A 20428-nucleotide genomic window follows, 5' to 3' on the forward strand; every position below is an offset into this window, starting at 1 on the left:
CATTTCGAGTCAAGTGCGCCTCTTCTTCAGACCTTCTTCGAAACGTTAATTGTTTCTCTCTCCACAGATGCTGCCAGATCTGCTGAGGACTTCCAGGACTTTTTTGTTATTTCCAATTTCCAGCATCTGCAGTATTTTGCTTTTATTGTTATTCTCTGACAATGAACGAGAGACAATGGCTGGAATATTTTAGCCCCTCCCACTGGCGCAATCCTCCGGTCCTGCCAAAGTCAACGGACTTTTGGCTGGCTCGCTGCATTTTCCGGACAATATGTGCTAAATACTGTAGTACAATTTTCCAATAAAAGAGAGCTGGGGGTGTTTGTGTACAAATATTTGAAGGTGACATGATGGGTTAATAAAGCAGCTCATAAGGCATTTGGAAATAGAGGTATAGAGTACAAAAGCCAGGAAACGACTCTAAGCCAGTATAAAACACCAGTTCGATCCCAACTGGAGTATTGTGTCCATTCTAGACACCAAACATTATGTGAAGTCTTTCGACAGGGTATTGAAGAGATTTAACAGAATGTTTACAGGATTGATCGATTACAGTTAGATGGGTAGGGCTGGACAAGTTGAGGTTGTTTCCCTTAGAGCGGAGAAAGGTAAGGTATATCGTCTACGAGGAAAGAATGAGTCACTGCTCTAAAGACTGTGATGTAGTCATTACAAGTTTAGTGGATTACAATGGATGACCAAAGAACAAGGTCAGTGTAACAAACTACTTAATTACATAACCACATTACAATGTTAAATATGTTTCCACACTTAATCAGCTTTGGTTCAACTTTCTTAACTTATTCCAATTGTTCCACATGTCAAACTAATTATTTTAACTGCTTCGGGGTCCTGTCATTTTGTTTCTTTCTGCTTTCTCCTGACAGCACTGACTCTTCCTTGAATAAAATAATTCCTCTAGGCACCAACAGGCCCCTTGTTATTCATGCAACTAGTTAATTACGTTTAACTCCTCAATCCACTCCCATCCATCGTGGTGGGGTAACATTGAGGCCTTGATTTCCACAAGATTGTGCACTTTGGGAATTTAGAAGGTGTTGCTTGGCTGTTAAAGAAATTCAAAACAAACCCAGGATGTCATTTAATTCTAAAGCCTATTTTTATAATGTATAAGAAATGATTGTTGTAAATGGAGGTTAGTTGAGCTCATTAGTGAATCGAGCTCAAAAGGTTCAGGACCAATGCAGTGAAACAATATACAGCCGACAGTGTATTGGTTTGTATTTATAGGACACTTTAATATAAGGCAAAAACAAACTATTCTGACCTTGGACATGCCTCAGTTTCCAGCATTTCATATGGTGGTGAAATGAAAGCTTTGGAAATGCTGCTGGAGAGGAACAAAATATTAATTCCCAGTCTGAAACACCTTCTTTATTAAGGTAGGTTAAAAGTAATTGTATGCTGGAGAGAATTGTAGACATATGGATGATTTGATCAAGATTTATAATATGATAAAGAGATTAGGCTGTGTTTGAGAGATAATTGTTTGGATTAAATGGTTAAGGGAACCGGAGATCACAGTTTTAATTTGTGAAGCCAGATCTAGGGTGGATATCAGGAGTCGAATCTTTTCTGAGAATAATGAACCACTGAAAAAGGTGGCTGGCTTGAGACGGAATTGCTCCAAATGAGCGCTAGACTTGTTTCTTTTTTATAAATATATTTTAGAGTACCCAATCCTTTTTTTTTCCAATTAAGGAGCAATTTAGCGTGGTCAATCCACCTACAAGGCACATTTTTGGGGTGAGACCCAGGCAGGCACGGAGAGAATGTACCAACTCCAAGCGGACAGTGACCCAGAGCCGGGATCGAACCTGGGTGCTCAGTGCTGTGAGGCAGCAGTGCTGACCACTGTGCCGCCCGCTAGACCTGTTTCTGGCCGGGACAGCAATCACCTCACTCATTCATTGCGTTGAATGATCAAGGCCAGAATGATCCTGATTAGTTCAGATCATCTTCGGGAGTTGGAGAGGGTGCACTTTCAGGGAGGGTAGTAAGTGTATGTTGCGAGGGGCAGTCTGAATGGGGACAAAAGGGTTTCCCCCTGTCTTGGTATATTTGTAGAAGTTACTTGTCATGGCATACAGTCACATCTCCATTAAACATTATCCCACTCTTCATCCCTCCATGATAATATTTGTTTCTTGGTTAACCTTTGGCAACTAGGCTTACAGCCATTTTCTCTGGAATTCCTTATCGCGATCCCTCCATCTTGCTATCTCCCTCACTCCTTGCTTTCAGAAACTTCCTCCAATCGCCTTCTCTTTAGCTTTGTTCCTGCAGCCCCAGCAACGTCTCACTACAATGGGCAAGACACATGGCTAGAGATTCTGATGTTTTCCTTGAAATGTTTACAGTCACCACTTCACAAGGCAAACTTACAAGTGGGAGAAATGCACTTTGCTCTATTTCCTTACTCCTTCTCCAGCCCCCAGTTGCCCTCATTCTCTGCATAGCTTCTTGCTGCCCCACCCTATCCAAACTCACGGTACCCAGGATATCTTATTCCTGCTCCACCCCTCCCCTCCCCATTAAATTACTGACTTCTCAATTTCCCTTCCTGGTCCCCATGCTAGCTGGCATTTTAATGGCTTCCTTTTCTCAGGTATTTTTCAATTCCCCTTCAAAAGAACAATCATTATTGCCATCCTCAAGAAAACCACCTATGCTGCTCCCTCACGATTGCTATAATCTTCCTTTCCTCTCATTAAATATGTTGCCTGGCAGATTGGTGCTCCCGCTGTACTGGCACTCTCATTTAATTCTCTTCAGTCAGCTTTCTGGCTGTCTGAAATGGCCCTAACCAGAGCCACACACGATATCCACTATGGTTGCGGTGTGTTAGGCATCTTTGTCCTCGGAGTTTTCGGCAGTCGTTTGATTATTCTTGTAAGATTTGAGTCTGGGAGACACACATTACTCAAAAAAGGGTCTTGAGCTCAGAAGGATTTTAAAGTAGCTTTAAAAATAAATAAACAACCTTTATTGTCAGAAGTAGGCTTACATTAACACTGCAATGAAGTTACTGTGAAAAGCCCTTAGTCGCCACATTCCGCTGTTGGAGGGGGGCAGCGTGAATCCTGCCCCGCCGCCGGCTGCCGAATTCGCTGGCGCTGGATTTTGGGCAGGGGCGGGGATCGCGCCGGTCAGAACCCGTTGGCAGTGCCCCCCCGGCGAGTCTCCAGGCCCCAATGGGCCGAGCGGCCGCCCGTTTTTAGGCCAGTCCCGCCGGCGTGGATTAGACAAGGTCCATACTGGTGGGACTTGGCTTTGAGGGCGGCTTGACTCGGGGGGGCATGGGGGAATCCGACCCTGGGGGGGGGGGGGACCCCCACGGTGGCCTGGCCCGCTATCGGGGCCCACTGAGCTGCGGGCGGGCCTGTGTCGTGGGGGCACTCTTTCCCTCCACGCCGGCCTGTGTAAGACTCCGCAATGGCCAGTGCGGAGAAGAAACCCCCTGCACATGCGCAGGAATCACGCCAGCGGTTCTCCGCATGTGCCAGAACACGCTGGCGCTCCTGCGCATGCGCCAACTCGCGTCGGCCAGCGGAGGCCCTTCGGCAGCGGTTGGCGCAGCACCAACCACTCCAGTGCCGGCCTAGCCCCCGGAAGTGCGGAGGATTCCGCACCTTGCGGGCGGCCCGACGCGGAGTGGTTCACGCCGCTCTTTGGCGCCGGTACGGCCCGCCCAGCCGATTGCGGGAGAATCCCACCCCAGAATTCTCAGCTGGTACAGGAATTGAACCCGCGCTGCTGGTCTTGTTCTGCATCGCAAACCAGCTGTCTAGCCCACTGAGCTAAACCAGCCCTGGGAGAACCAGCCCTATTGAGAAGCAACAGTTTACATGTAATGCATAATTTAAATAGACAGAAAGAAAATGTGGCCCGTGACAGGTGAGGGCGGTTTACCCATCAAGGTGGACGAATGAACGGCTGACGCAGACTGAGTGATGGTCTCTATAGCTGATCGATGGTGGTGGCAGCCTGTTCTACTTTTTATCAAAGTGTTTGGGGTTCGTCTCTGATTTTTTTCTGTCATAAATGTTTGGAGTCATAGATATTTACAGCATGTAAACAGCCCTTTGGCCCAGCTTGTCCAGGCCGCCCAGTCTCTATCACTAAGCTAGTCCGATTTGCCCGCATTTGGCCCATATCCCTCTATACCCACCCTGCCCATGTAACTGTCCAACTGCTTTTTAAAGGACAAAATTGTACCCGCCTCTACCATTGCATCTGGCAGCTCGTTCCAGATGCTCACCACCCTCTGTGAAAATATTTCCCCTCTGGTCTCTTTTGTATCTCTCCCCTCTCACCTTAAACCTATGCCCTCTAGTTCGAGACTCCTCCATCTTTGGGAAAAGATGTTGACTATCTATCTTATCTATGCTCTTCATTATTTTATAGACCTGTCTGACAAAGGCTGCAGCCAGTATGAGCGGGATCCTCTGGTCGCGTCCGGCAGCGACCTGAAAATCCCATCCGAGGTCAATGGACTCCTCCATTGTCCGCTTCTCGGCCGTGGCATTCTTGCGATGGGCAGGGCGGAAGAAGCCAGCCCTATGTTTCACTTTGAAAAAACTCCTTTCTGCCAAAGTGATCTATTTTTCTTAAGAGCCTGGTTTCAATCTTTTCTCAAATTTGTCTTTATGTATTGATCGTGAGATCCAACCTTGTCAGGAATGTCTGCGCTCGAGACATGCCCTTTGCCAAGATAGTTGGCCTCTCCGGTTCCGCAACCAACAAGCTGCGGTGGGATCTTTCTTCGTACGATTTGTACAATATATTCTAAATTTCTTAAGATCTTATCGTTATTATGCAGCAATTCTGGTAAATGCACATTGTGCACTCTCTCAAGGGCCTTTCAACCTTTCCTAAAGTGTGGTGAACGGAACTAGAATCCTTGCTTTTTGCTGACATTTTGTTGATGCATTTGGTGTTCTTATTATTCCAAATAATGGTCAAAGGAGTCGAGGTGATATGAGGAAAGGAATCTTCACCCAGAGGTTGCTTGGAATCTGGAACGACCTTCCTGAGAGGATGGTGGAGGCAGGTTTGATCGAGGTATTCAAAAAGGAATGTGCAAGGTTACGGGGGACGAGGTAAAATGCTCTTTTAGAAAGTCTGTCCTCATGGGCTGAATTGTCTCGATCTGCACTGTCAAGATTCTGTGATTCTGATTCTCCAGTGCTCAGTTTGTGGCACTGCATCTGAAGGAAATGGATTCAATTCCTACTGCAGAGACGGGCACAGAAATCTAGGATGACACTCCATCGGAGTACTGAATGCGTTCTGTCTTGCTGTCTTTTGGGTGTGCTGTTAAGGCCCAATCTGCTGTCTCAGGTGGACATAAACAAACTCATGACACTATTTTGAAGAGCAGAACAGTTATTTCCAGTGACTTGGCAAGTATTTATCCCTCAATTAACATCTCAAAACACATCCCTGGTCATTTTCCCCTTGCTGTTTGTCAGCGTGCTGTTTACAAATTGTGTTTATTACATTACAACAGTGACTACTCTGTCAAAAATACTACATTTGTTGCAAAGTGCTTTGGAACATACTGAGGTCGTGAAAGGTGAGGTGTGTTTGTGTGGCACGGACTGCGCCCTGCAGCAATCTGCTCTGAGACTTCGCCAGGTGTCAGTGCAACTTTTTATTTGAACAAACGCTCTGCCAATACACCTGCTGTATGTGTGCCTTCTTGGACTGTATTCATTCTTGTTACGTTCATTGTTCATTGTAACCGAGAATTAAGCACTTTGTCTCAGATCAGATTTTAGGAAGGCTTTCGAGAGGGTGCAAAAAAAACATTTACGTGAATCCTTCTGGGAACGAGACTTCAGCTATATGACTTTCTTTTTATTCTGTCACGGGAGGTGGGCATCGCTGGCTGGGCCAGCATTTGTTGCCGATTCTTAATTGCCATTGCGGTTTGCGAGGCTATTTCAGAGGGCAGTTAAGAGTCAACCGTATTGCTGTGGGTCTGGAGTCACATGTAGTCCAGACTGGGTAAGGATGGCAGATTTCCTTCCCTAAAGGACATTAGTGAAGCAGATGAGTTTGCATGACAATTGATGATAGTCTTGTGGTCACCATTACTGGGACTAGGGGTGCGATCTACCAGCCTCATCACGCTGGGTGCAAAAATGAGGTTGGATAGTGGGAGAGGCCGAAATCGTGAACCACGCTAGGTGCTGACTGGTATCCAATCTAACCGTCCACTCCCTTTGGCAAGATCCGGCATGGCGATTGATTGATTGATATTTATTGTCACATGTACCGGAGTACAGTGAAAAGTATTTTTCTGCGGCCAGGGGAACGTACACAGTACATACATAATAGACAAAGGAATAATCGACAGAGTACATTGACAGTGGTGCATCAACAAATAGTGATTGGTTACAGTGTGGAACAAGGCCAAACAAGAGCAGCATAGGGCGTCGTGAATAGTGTTCTTACAGGGAACGGATCAATCCAGGGGAGAGTCGTTGAGGAGTATAGTAACTGTGGGGAAGAAGCTGTTCCTATGTCTGGATGTGAGGGTTTTCAGACTTCTGTATCTTCTGCCTGATGGAAGGGTCTGGAAGAGGACAAAGCCTGGGTGGGAGAGGTCCCTGGTAATGCTGTCTGCCTTCCTGAGGCAGCGGGAGGTGAAGACAGAATCAAAGGGAGGATGGCAAACTTGTGTGATGCGTTGGGCTGAGTTCACCACACTCTGCAGTTTCTTGCGATCTTGCCGAGAAACCAATAATCACCAATGAAGCCCAATCTCCTTACCATTAATGGGAAGGACCCCTATTGAACGGCCACCCGTGATTTAACCATCTCCCCAGTGAGCGGGCATGTGGGTGCCGTATAGTACACCTTTTAAAAACGTGAAGCTAGCAGAATGGCTGCTGTGAGGATCCGAAGAGGTGAGTAGCCATCTTTGAATTTGGGCAGTCAGCCCAAGGGCACTGGGGCCCCTGGGCTGGAGGGCAAGGGGCTCAGCACCCGCGAGTCCAACATGCCATGCCCCGGGTTGAGTATACCCATAATGGGGGTAACTCTAGCTGCTGCCTGTCTGTCCCATCGAACACCCCCATGACAGAGCCCCATCCGTGGTAATATGGTGAAGGTCACTTTAATTCCCACTGACAGTGGTGATCGCTGGCTGCATAGCTGAAGGCTATTACTGTGGTGAATGTGATTCACACGGGATTATAATCTGTATATATATATGTGTCTATATTGTAAGTGCAGTTGCACTACCCGACCACCAGGGGGAGTAGCTCTGGGAATACTTGAGAGTTGTACTGGGCTTCTCCCTTGGCTCCGCCCAGGACACCTCCCCCGGGAGCTGCTGTATAAAGATCAGTGCCACAGGGTCAGCCGGCCAGTTCACCGAAAGTTCAACGGCTAACAGGCTGGCTCTGTTGTAAGTATATTAAAACTGCTATTCTAATCCTACAAGCACGTGTCCGTAGAATTGTTGGTTCCAACAATTTAATATACTTGGGAAACAGTCGAAGAAAATCATGGAAGCAGCCCTCAAGCCCGGACGCCTAGAACTCGACCCACATGATGCAGAGCTAAGGACATTTTTTCCCACTGGCTGAGATGTTTTAAAGCCTACCTGGCAGAAGCCAGCACCGCCGGAACAACGGAGGAACAAAAACTCAGCCTACTGCACGCGAGGGTAAGCCACAGAATCTCCACACAGCTAAATCCGGCCGGTTCTTACACCGCAGCGCTGGCAATATTGGACAAAATGTACGTTAGGCCCATTAACGAGGTTTATGCACGCCGCGTGTTTACGACTCAGCGGCCTACAGAAACGCTTGCTGAGTTTGTACGGGAACTGAACAATCTTTCCAATGACTGTAATTATCAAGCCGTTACCGCGGCTGAACATAAGGAGCTTGCTGTGCGGGACGTTTTCGTAGCGGGCCTTAGATCTAACTATGTGCGCCAAAGACTGCTAGAAAAGGGGGCCCAGGACTTAGACACTACTGTGGAGGCTACTACCACTATGGAAGTCTCCTTCCGCAGCCTCGCCTCGTTTCCCGCAGACCCCGCGACCTCATCGTGGTCCCCCGTCCAACAATCCCCCCAAGTCTGTGCCGCACGGCCCCCCCAGCTACCGCGCTGCCAAAGCCAGTTACTCTGCTGCCCCAGCCAACTACTCAGCTGCCCCAGCCTGCCATTTCTGTGGCCAAAGCCAGCACCCGCGGCAGCACTGCCCAGCCCGATCCGTGACCTGCACCAGCTGCGGGAAGAAAGGCCACTATGCCAGAGTGAGCCTCGCGAAAAGGGCCCCAGTTTTTAACTCCACAGAAGAGAGAACAAATCGCTCCCAACACCAGCGGGGCCCGAAACGCTGCGGCCTATGCCCCGACTCCACCCCCTCCCGCCAAGTGCGATCCATGGGGGCCGCCATCTTGGCAAACCCCCATCATGTGGCCGGCCACGTGTGACTCATGGGGTCCGCCATCTTCCTCGCCGCTCACCACATGCGATCCACGGGCGTCATCTGCATCGGAAGGCTCAAAGCTCATCTGAAGACTACGACTTCCCCGGGCAATCATCACGCGGCCAGCAACTCAACGCGGTCACCCTAGATCAATCCCACCCCAAGCACCTACGAAGTTCGATGGCGGAGGTCCAGATCAACGGGTACAGCACGCCATGCCTCTTTGACTCCGGGAGCACCGAGAGCTTTATACATCCAGAGCTGGTAAGACGCTGTTCGCTTTCTATTTTTCCGGTGAGCCAAACTATCACCCTCGCTTCGGGCTCCCACTCAGTCCAAATCCAAGGACGCACCGTCGCTATGCTCACAATTCGAGGCGCTAGTTATTCTAAATTTAAACTTGATGTCCTGCCCGACCTCTGCGCGCCACTCTTATTAGGCCTGGATTTCCAGTGCAACCTCAAGAGCCTCACCCTCAGCTTTGGCGGGCCCCTGCCCCCACTCACTATCTGCAGCCTCGCCACGCTGCGCATCTCCCCACCTCCTCTCTTCGCCAATCTCACTCTAGATTGCAAACCCATAGCCACTCGCAGCAGGCGATACAGGATAGGGTCTTTATCCGATCGGAGGTCCGACGGCTGCTCAGTGAGGGGATCATAGAGGCCAGTAATAGTCCCTGGAGAGCTCAGGTGGTGGTCGTCAAGACCGGGGAAAACTTTTGCATGGTCGTCGACTATAGCCAGGCCATAAATCGCTTTACGCTTCTAGACGCATATCCCCTCCCCAGAATTGCAGACATGGTTAATCAGATCGCCCAATATCGGCTATTTTCCACGGTGGATCTGAAGTCTGCATACCACCAGCTCCCAATCCGCCCGGAGGACCGCCACTACACGGCGTTGGAGGCCGATGGCCGCCTCTTCCATTTCCTCTGGGTTCCCTTCGGCGTCACTAACGGGGTTTCGGTGTTCCAACGAGCAATGGACCGAATGGTAGACCAGTACGGGCTGCGGGCCATGTTTCCGTATCTGGACAATGTTACCATCTGCGGCTATGACCAGCAGGACCACGACGCCAACCTCCACCGTTTTCTCCAAATGGCACAGAAATTAAATCTCACTTATAACAAGGAGAAATGGGTTTTCCCCACAAACAGACTGGCCATCCTCGGCTACGTCGTGGAGAACGGAGTCCTGGGCCCAGACCCGGACCGCATGCGCCCCCTCTTAGAACTCCCCCTCCCTCATTGCCCCAAGGCCCTCAAACGGTGCTTGGGGTTCTTTTCATACTACGCCCAGTGGGTCCCTCAATATGCGGACAAAGCCCGCCCACTCTTTAAGGCCACACGATTTCCCCTGTCTGCTGAGGCACGCCAGGCCTTCAGCTGCATCAAGGAGGACATCGCCAAAGCAGCCATGCGGGTGGTGGATGAATCCACTCCCTTTTCAGGTTGAGAGCGACGCCTCAGAGGTAGCTCTAGCAGCCACTTTAAATCAGGCAGGGAGGCCCGTTGCATTTTTCTCCCGTACCCTATCCGCTTCAGAACTCCGACACTCCTCACTCGAGAAGGAAGCACAAGCCATCGTGGAGGCTGTTCGTCACTGGAGGCACTACCTCGCAGGTAGGAGGTTCACCCTCATCACCGACCAAATATCGGTTGCCTTTATGTTTGACAACTCTCAAAGGGGCAAAATAAAAAATGATAAAATCCTTTGGCGGAGGATCGAACTCTCCACCTATAGTTACGATATTAAATAGCGACCGGGGAAGCTTAACGAGCCCACGGATGCCCTATCCCGCGGGACATGCGCCAACGCACAGATCCGCCATCTGAAAGCCATCCACGTTGACCTGTGCCATCCAGGGGTCAACCGGCGCGCCCACTACATCAGAGCCCGAAACCTGCCTTTCTCCAACGAGGAGGTAAAAGCGGTCACCAGGGACTTGCCCGATCTGTGCGGAGTGCAAACCGCACTTCCATAGACCAGACAGGGCCCACCTGGTCAAGGCTTCTAGGCCCTTTGAACGCCTTGTGATCGATTTCAAAGGGCCACTCCCCTCCACTAACAAGAACATTTATTTCCTCAACGAGTTCTCCCGATTCCCTTTTGCCATTCCATGCCCTGATATGACCTCCCACACAGTCATTAGGGTCCTGCATTGTGTCTTCACCCTGTTCGGTTTCCCCAGCTACATGCACAGCGACCGGGGTTCATCCTTTATGAGCGACGAGCTGTGTCAGTACCTGCTCGACAAGGGCATCGCCTCGAGCAGGACTACCAGCTATAACCCCAGGGAGAACGGGCAGGTGGGAAGGGAGAACGCGACGGTCTGGAAGACCGTCCTGCTGACTCTCCGGTCTAGAAAACCCCAAGTCTCCCAATGGCAAGATGTCCTCCCAGACTCACTCCACGCAATCCGATCCCTCCTCTGTACAGCTACAAATCAAACCCCTCACGAGCGACTCTTCATTTTTTCTAGGGGCACTACCAGGGGAGTCTCACTTCCGGCGTGGCTGAGGACACCAGGCCCGGTCCTCCTGAGGAAGCACGTCAGGGGGCACAAAACTGACCCCCTTGTTGAAAAGGTGCGCCTCCTCCATTACAACCCCCAGTATGCATTCATGGAGTTCCCGGACGGTCACCAGGACACAGTATCCCTTCGGGACCTGGCACCCGCTGGATCCAGCCCCCCCCCCTACCCCCCACTGAGGAACCCCTTACCCCGTTCCCTATGCTGCCGCCCCCTCGCGCCCCCGATTCCGCAAGCTCACCCCACCGGTTCCACGCGCCAGAACCAGCCCGCCCCCAGCGCCCCCAGTCTCCGGTCGAGCCAGAGGTGTATAAAGTTCAGACGAGACCCGCCTCGGAGTCTGCGATCGTACCCCAGCTCTCAACACCCACCCAGCCACCGCAAGAGGCTGCAACCCCGGTGCTCCGTAGATCGAAAAGAACAATTCGTCCACCGGACAGACTAACTCTGTGAGCCACCACCCCCGCTGGACTCTATTTTTTTCACAGGGGGTGAATGCGGTGAATGTGATTCACACGGATTATAATCTGTATATATATATATATATATATATATATATATATATATGTGTGTGTCTATATTGTAAGTGCAGTTGCACTACCTGATCACCAGGGGGAGTAGCTCTGGGAATACTTGAGAGTTGTACTGGGCTTCTCCCTTGGCTCCGCCCAGGACTCCTCCCCGGGAGCTGCTGTATAAAGATCAGTGCCACAGGGTCAGCCGGCCAGTTCACCGAAAGTTCAACGGCTAACAGGCTGGCTCTGTTGTAAGTATATTAAAACCGCTATTCTAATCCTACAAGCACATGTCCGTAGAATTGTTGGTTCCAACAATTACAAATTGGGAATGGGCAATTCTAGTAATGCGAGCACTGCACAGCTCCCAAGTGGATTCCCGTGGGTAGGCAGTTGTTACTGCCTAGCATCTCAATCAGACTGTTATACCTGGACATTCTGCTTGAACTTTGGAGGCAGCAATACCACAGAGGCAACAGCCAACATTCAAACACCCAAGAGCTGGGCCACAGCACTGGCGACATCCCTGCGACCAGAGGGTGGGTGTGTGGACTGGGGAGGGAACCAGTGCTTGGTGCATGTAACGTATCCTGCGTGTGTCTGGGGTACAGGGCCTGGGGCCCGGTGCCAAGGGTGCGTGTGCAGGCTGTGTTGGATGGTGCCATGAGAGATAGCAGTGGATGTGGGGGTGGGGGAGGATGGAGGGATCTGTGGGTTTGGGATGCAAGCCATAGTTGATTGTCTGTTCCTCACCCTCTTGACAGATATGACATTATGGATGATATTGTGGACCCCACGGAAGCTGTCCTCGCAGTGCTGCTGGCAGGCCAGGCGGTCAGATGCTGCAGAAGATTGCGGCAGCAGTGTTGACAGAGGCCCGAGGCTGTGGCCCATGTGCAGGGCCCTGCCCCACACTCTGATGACCTGGCTGCCCACCAGGCCAGGGAGGGAACGAGAGGGGGAGGTCAGCGACGGCCCAATGTGTGCATGAAGCCACAGATGCCCTGTTTGCCTTTGTTGCTAGCTACATAAACTTTGACCTGGACCAAGCCCAACAAGATGCCCGAGCAGTAGGATTCCCTCTGCTGGGATGCCCCAGGTCCAGGGAGTAATAGATGACATGCACACCGTCTTGCACACACCGGGCTTTCTGGGAGCCCCCTAAATCAACAGGAAGGGGTTCCACTCTGTGAACATCCAACCTGTGTGTGACCATCACTTGAAGATCACGAACATGTGTCAACACTTTCCAGGGATTGTGCATGACAGCTACATCCTGGGACACTCGGAGATTCCCGGCATCTTCGAGTGAAACCCCAGGGTGACCAGGTGGCTTTTGGGGGATAAAGGGTACTCGCTTAGGACCTGACTAATGGTAACAGTATGGAGGCCGGTGACTGATATAATGGGACTCATGTAGCCACCTGGGCTGTCATTGAACAGTGCATCGGACTGTTGAAAATGCCGTTCCGATGCCTCGACCACTCTGGTGGTGCACTTGCAGCACACCCTCGGGAGGGTCGCCCACTTTGTGGTGGTCTGCTGTGCCCTCCACAACCTGGCACAGCAGTGGGGCAATGTGCTGGAGGTGGAGGAGGAGGAGCATGCGGCCACCTCCAAGAGGGAAGGCGAGGAGCAACTGGACCAGGAAGGGCTGGAGGATGAGCCCGCGAGTACCCACGAGACCAGTTGGAGGGTGGGGAACAGGTGGCGGAACCGTCCATCATGCCCAGATGACCAAGGAGGCCCTCATCCTCACCCACTTCTCATAGGATGTGGCTTCACCTACCCTTCATCTTCATCTACCCTTCATCTTCATCTACCCTTTTCCCATCCCTCCCCCACCCCCATTGCTCTGTTCCACCCTCCAAGTGTCTGTGTTACATCACTCCAGGGTGATGGGCCTGTGTCGGCACTGTCAGTGGATCAATATGCAAGGTGATGATAACCCACCGTGAGCTGAGCTCTGGTGCTCCTCAATCTGTGCCACAGTCTGACTCCTGTCTGTTTGCTGACAGTGCGCACACACCCATCACCTGCACATTGAATGCTTGGGTGGGGAGGGGAGAGACTGGTCCAGTAGCAGGGAGCCTGTGTGGCGTGGGCCTGGGAGTGTGGGTGGTAACTGGGGAAGGGTGGGGGAGGGGTGCAGGTCGGCCCACAGTGCAGAATAACCTGACAGAGTCTTCACATGTCTCTGGTGTAATATTTCACAATGTTGTACAATCGAGACCCCAACTGTCCCTCGCCCCTGATGCTGCCGATGGGAGGCGGCCTCCCACTCCATGCCCTATCAGTGATCCTCAATGTGCTTGGCCCTCTGTGCTCTACCACTACGTCTAGGTGTGTCCCCAGGATGCACTCAGGTGGTAGAGCCAGGCTGCTGTTTGCTACGTTCTGTGTCCTTTGGTACCCTTGGGGCCCTCTGGAGAGCCTGGGGCTGAGGTGCCCCTGCCAACTTGGCTGTGGCACATGCCTGGCCGTGCCACCCTGTTCCGCACACTGACCCCGAGACGTGCCCTTGTCGGGCGGTTCGACTCGGGAGAGCTGGTGACTGGCATTGTCTCCCTGTAGGGAAGCTCCGTGTCGGCCTCCAATGCTTCCTTCTCCCGATTGGTGCCCATAGGACCCTGGGGGTCACCTTGAGACGGAGGGACAGCTGGATGGAGCTCCGGATGCCCTGTGTCATTTGGCTCTGGCAGCTCCCCAACGTCCGCACGATAATGTCAATGCCCTCTGCGATGCCCCTCTGTGAACGAGCCATGCTCTGCAGCACCTTGCCAATGTCCATCTGCACCTGGGACACTGTCCTCAGCGACTGGGATATACTCTGGAGCGCCTCAGCAATGCCTAACTGAGACTGGAACATGACCTGCAGCACCCGGCAAGGTTTTTACCTGAAACTGGGACAGTCCCCCAGCGTCTGGGACATGCTCCACAGCGCTTCAGCAATGTCCATCTGAGACCGGGACATGATCTGCAGGCATGTCCCCAGCATCAAGGACATGCTGTCGAGTCCCTCAGCCATGGCCGTAACTGACTGAGCAATGCCTTGGACACCACCACACATGATGCTGATGTCATGCACCAGGCTCTCCATTGCGGTTGCCACCCTAGCAGCACTGGCGGCCCAATCTCCTGTGCCCTTACCCTTTGGGAATCCTCCAATCAGCTATTGACTTGCTGGAGTGTCACTGACATCCCCCTCTGAATCTCACGGCTGTACCATCTCAGCTGTGGGATAGCCTGGTCCAGAGGCTCGGCATCTGACTGGCACCCAGTTGGGTCCTGGGATACAGCAGACCTCCGACTGCTGTCTTCCCGGACATTCCTACCTCCATCTGATGTGTATCTGGTGTTCACCAGAATGTGCTCCGAAGCTAGTCCACTACTTTTGCCCACCGAAGTGTCTGTCTCTGCGCTGGTGAAGGTGGGGATGACGGCCATGACTCATCGAGGGTGGCATTCTCGGAGCTCTCCTTTTGAGGTGTTCTCTTAATCAGTAGGGGATGGAGCTACCCTGGATGGGCTGGCTATATCCAATGGAAATCCTGTGGGAGAAAGGACACATGGTAAGTGAGAGGAAAGGATCATCATGCTTACATGAACAATTCACGTGTGACAGGTCATCTGGGTAGGGGCCGGTGGATGATCACCTCTGTGGCGTCGGTGACTGATCAGTCCTCAGCCACACCCACAACATTCAGGTCTTATTCCTTGTAGGGGTTGAGGACCCAAAGGTCTGTCAATCGCCCCTCCAGCCCCCTCCCGGCCTGGGACCGTTCCCGACGATTATGCACTAACCACTGTGGTGATGAGCATTATGAGCCGAACTCTGCATGCTTCGCTACTGGGTGGGGGAGGCATGGTGGGTGACTTGCGTGGGAAGCACTGCCTGGCATAGATGGGTGCGCTGGTATGTACTATGTGGTGCTGATGGGCACGTCATTGTGCCGGGGAATGGTGCCTGGCGCAGTCACTGGGAGACTGGTGCCAGGTGCAGAGTCGCTGGAGTGAGATGGGGTGGGGATGGTGGGCGGGGCCGGTGCCAGGGGGCCGATGTCAACTCATCATGTGGCCTGATGGAAGTCGTTGAGCTTCTTGTGGTACTGGGTGGGGGTCCTCCTGGTGTCATTCTCTGAGCTGACGACCAATTCCACTGCCTCCCAGGTGTCACCAACTGCCCTGTGGCTGACCCTCCGCCTTCCTCAGGGAAACAGGGTGTCCCACCTGGGCTCAAACATGCCAGGCCAGGTTGGCATCCCTGAATTGTGGGGCTGGTCTACACGGTGGCATAGTTGTGTGCTGTATGGGGTTTGCACTGCGGGATTGGTTTAAGTGCTGCTCCCCCTTGTTAGCCAGGTGCTGCCAGACGTGGGCTCGGCAAGTCAGTAGGCGGTACAGACATTTGCAAGGTAAAGCCTGTGGGGCATTGTTAAGTGGCTTAATCAACATTAGATACTGGTGCCAGCCTCGCCGCATTGGCCATCGGGAAACACCTGGCGATTGCCGCTCGCTACCACACTGAGAACGAGTTTGCACTCGGGTTTCAATTTCAGGTTTTTATTAATTGAACTTTAAATTCCACCAGCTTCTGTGGATATATTGGGGCAGTTCTCTTTAGAGAAATGAAGGTTGAGGAGAATTGATGTATCTAAAATCATGGGGGATCTGGACAGATTGGGAGAAATTGTTCTGATTGGTGGCAGAGTCATAGGCCATAGGACATTGATACAATGGGGCTGGTTTAGCACACTGGGCCAAATCGCTGGCTTTGAAAGCAGGCCAGCAGCACGGTTCAATTCCCGTACCAGCCTTCCCGAACAGGTGCCGGAATGTGGCGGCTAGGGGCTTTTCACAGTAACTTCATTTGAAGCCTACTTGTGACAATAAGCGATTTTCATTTCATTTTCATATAAGGTGATTGGAAAGAGAACCAAAGGTGATATAGGTAAAACTTTTCTACGCTTTGTATGTTTCGGATCTGGAATGCACTGCTTATGAGCGTGGTGAAGGCAATTATGGTTTTCAAAAAGGAACTGAAAATAAAATAAAATTGCAGTGCTATGGGGAAAAGGCAGGGGAGTAGCTCTTACAGATAGGAATGCTAACTACGATTAGATGCTCTTCTGGAGATTTCATCACACCACTTGCCCTGTGCTCTAGCCAAATGTCACTCAGCACATCCATCCTTGTGATCAGCTGCTTTCCTACACCAACTGGAAAGCATTACCCAATTGGATGATGCTTGACTGTCAGCCGAACAGTCCACTCCGCCCTCTGCATTTTCGATATATTTATATCTGGTCTCGAGAAATGTTTAAAGAAAGTGAGAATGTTAAAACATTTTTTTAAATGTCCGGAATATTTTTCTCCAGCTTATGCACAGATTGATCTTCAATTCCTGGAGACTCTCGATCAATATTGGAGGATTGGCAACCCTAGTTACAGAGAACCAGCACAGGCATAATGGGGAGCACAAGGGCAGAACGGTAGAACAGTGGGTAGCACTGTTGCTTCACAGCTCCGGGATCCCAGGTTCGATTCCTGGCTTGAGTCACTGTCTGTGTGGAGTCTGCATGTTCTCCCCGTGTCTGCGTGGGTTTCCTCTGGGTGCTCCGGTTTCCTCCCGCAAGTCCCGAAAGACATGCTCGTTAGGTAATTTGGATATTCTGAATTCTCCCTGTGTACTCGAACAGATGCCGGAGTGTGGAGACTAGGGGCTTTTCACAGTAACTTAATTGCAGTGTTAATGTAAGCCTACTTGTGACAATAAAGATTATTATTATTATTAAATGGCCTCCATCAGCACTGTAACCATTCTATGACTGTGCTTTTTATTCCCCATATGCCAACATTGCTTCATTGCATGAGATTTTTGTTTCCACATCGGCTACATTTACATTTTTTTGAAGAATAATTTAACACACAGGGTGCAGTTGGAAAGCTGACATGGCAAATAAATGACTAAACTGCACTCAAATGCCAATTTAAAAAAGATTGCACCCAGTTCACCTTTAAGGGAAACTGACGTCTGATTGGCACTCGCTTGATCCAATCGGAAAGCCCGTGACGACAAACCATCAATGCCCAATCAGCGACTCCGGAAGGCGGGTCCTCAGCCTCTGTGACGCAACACGCAGCAAGATGTGATTGGCTGCGTCCAGAAGCAGTGACGCCATTGGCCGATGGAGTAACGTTGTCATTTGCGGTAGATTTAAAATCCATTTGGAGGCGGAAGTGGGGGAACACGGGCTGGTGTTAGCAGCATGGGGATGGATATGGATTGGGTAAGAGAGGGAGACTAACCGTACCGAATACCACCAAGGGGGAGGGGAGTCAGAGGCTTTGAACACCGAGAGTTAGGGTAAGAATGAAAGGGGCACTGTGTACTGTGAATTAGAGAGAGAGAGAGAGATACCCAGAGCCAGGATACTCGGAATTGGGGTGAGAGAAAGAGTGTGACTGGACCCTGTGTACTGGGAATTACTATTTGAGATAGAGAACGAATAAAAAAGTGATTTCACCCTGTCTATTAGGAGTGAGAGAAAGACCAGGATTAGACCCCAGATATTAGGATTGAGAGAGAGACTGGGATTAGATCCCAGATATTAGGAGTGAGTGAGTGAGTGTGTGTGAGAGAGAGACTGGGATTAGATTCTGGATATTGGGAGTGAGAGAGAGACTGGAATTAGATTCTGGATATTGGGAGTGAGAGAGAAAGATTGGGATTGGGCCCTGGATATTGGGAGTGAGAAAGACTGGGATTACACCCTGGATATTGGGAGTGAGAGAAACAAGAAAGAAAGATTGATTTGGCCCTGCATACTGGGGCTGAGAGGGAGACTAGACTGTATACTCTGAGTCAGGATGTTTGAGAGAGAGAAACGGTAGATCCAGTTTACTGAGAATTTGAAGGAGAGAGAGTGTCCTGTCTACTTGGAGTTGAGCTGAGAGAGAGAAAGAAAGAGCCCTGCATGCTGCTGGCAGTTTTGATTGGAAAGGGAAAGACCAGACCCTATGTATTGGGAGTTAGACAAAGAACTAAATGAAACGTGTTCACTTGTAGGGATGGGTATGTGAGAAAGGAAATTTAAAAATCACTCCTTGAATTCAGTCATTGACAAGTGGAAGCAACAGCATCTTTTTAATTGAGTTCTCAAGTGCTGGATGGGTGCTATTTAGATGAATAGGCAATAACCCTGGACAGTTCCAAGCTCTGCCAGCTAGACTTGGGTTTAGTGAATCATCGGTTTGGGGAAGCTATGCCATCTGTTTGACCGGTTTGAGCCAGAAAGAAATCCATGGATCTGTAACCTAAACGCAGCCTTGGTATTTGACAGCTTTCGCATTCACAAATCCTAAGTGGTAAGTGAACATACAGTGAGAATCCAATATTTGTGTGGTTTTATTTTGACCACTTTTAAAAAAAGGAATGGACTGATTGTATTGGTATTGAGTGCATTGGAATATTGGTATCTGGTTTTATGATGGGGATTGCAGATTGAAATGGCCCCATGCAGCTTTTAGAGCTGTAGTCCATGCTCCACATTCATTAAGTATATTTGTTTCTGTCCTTCAAATACAGTGTTATTTGTGATTATCTAAACTATCTATAATTTAAACTGTTCTCATTTATCTATGCCTTACTCTATGATTAGTTCACATGACTATCTGTGTCGATACATTAATTACAGGTTATCTGGTGAATATTCCACTAATCAGTTGGTGACCATGTGACAAGCCCAATGGAGCCTCTACAATTTTTTAAACTAAATTATTTCTCCAGTTTTATCATCGCTCTCCTGATGTGAGCGTTTCCTGTTGACGTGCTGTTCCATCTGTGTTGTCCAGCATTTTACCCAAATTGCTGTTTTTTATTTGTAAGGGTATTTGACATGGGTGGAAAGCACCTTGGCTGAGCCCAACCTGGGCTTCAATGAGATCTACCCTTGTTGTATTTTCCATTGAAGCCATTGGCCTTCAGGAACTGTGATTAATTTGCATGTTCCTGATCCAGGGACAAATCTTCCTACAGCTCCTGATGCCTCCTAGTTGAGGTCTCGCAATCCAGCAGTTTGATCTCTCTTGCTCAGATCCAAACTGGGTTGTGGTTAACTCGCTGTCCAGTTGTTTTTTATTTTGTTGGCCAGTTTAGCGATCATTGAAAAGTAGCTGTTTTAGATTTAGCCTAGGTTTTAACTTGTGGCCACTGTTTTAAAATTCTGAGTCGCCCTTTTTAGGACAGATGAAGGGAATTTTCTTTCTTGACTAATTCAGCTTTGGAATTAGAACATAGAATTCTGCCTCAAAAGGGTGTTTGGGGGAGGGGGGGGGGGGGGGGGAGAAATGTCACTGAATATTTTTAAGGTGGAGGTAGATGGATCCTTGTTAGGCAAGTGAATAATTGTGGGTATATGGTAATGTGGAATTGGGAATACAAAGTGATCAGTCGTAATCTTAATGAATGGTGGAGCAGGCTTGGGGGGGGGGGGGGGGGGTGGTGGCTGAATGGCCTACTTCTCCTATTTCGATTGTTTAGTTTTAAACGAAGTTACTTCAGTATCTAATGACCCGGTAACAACCTTGTCTGCTTGTGTATGACTGCTGTACGTGAAGTTACTTTCACTGTGCCAACAGTGCACTGTTCTCGTGTCCTGGTAGTACTTCACATATGTGAGTGCACAATTGCATTTTGTAGAGGCTGGAGTGGATAGTACAAGCGAGCCCTGAGATCAAGTGTGGTGTCGAAAGAGTCAAAACTTGTAACAGTCATGGGTTCAAAGTGGTGGCCACGTTGCACCTTATGAAGGAGTACGAATGTGGGATGCTGCATTTTTTGCTGTCACTGCATAGGAGTCTTACTTTATTCCACATCTCGTACCAGGACATTGTGTTTTCATGT

The 20428-nt window shown here is 50.1% G+C and overlaps 1 protein-coding gene across 3 annotated transcripts in view; it reads left to right on the forward strand.

Moving 5' to 3' along the window:
• Positions 1 to 1312: 1312 nt before the first annotated feature.
• LOC119965080 (M-phase inducer phosphatase 1-B-like) overlaps positions 1313 to 20428 on the forward strand; it is a 77331-nt gene continuing 58215 nt past the window's right edge. For 2 of the 3 annotated variants that reach the window (XM_038795357.1, XM_038795355.1), the window contains exon 1: positions 17747 to 18891. The gene's annotated coding sequence lies outside the window, so the exon portion shown is untranslated. Of the gene's footprint in view, positions 1404 to 17746; positions 18892 to 20428 lie in introns of those variants that run through there. The other variant, XM_038795356.1, reaches the window with a different exon arrangement.

This window comes from Scyliorhinus canicula, chromosome 4 (genome assembly GCF_902713615.1).
Source record: "Scyliorhinus canicula chromosome 4, sScyCan1.1, whole genome shotgun sequence".
Lineage (NCBI taxonomy): Eukaryota > Metazoa > Chordata > Chondrichthyes > Carcharhiniformes > Scyliorhinidae > Scyliorhinus > Scyliorhinus canicula.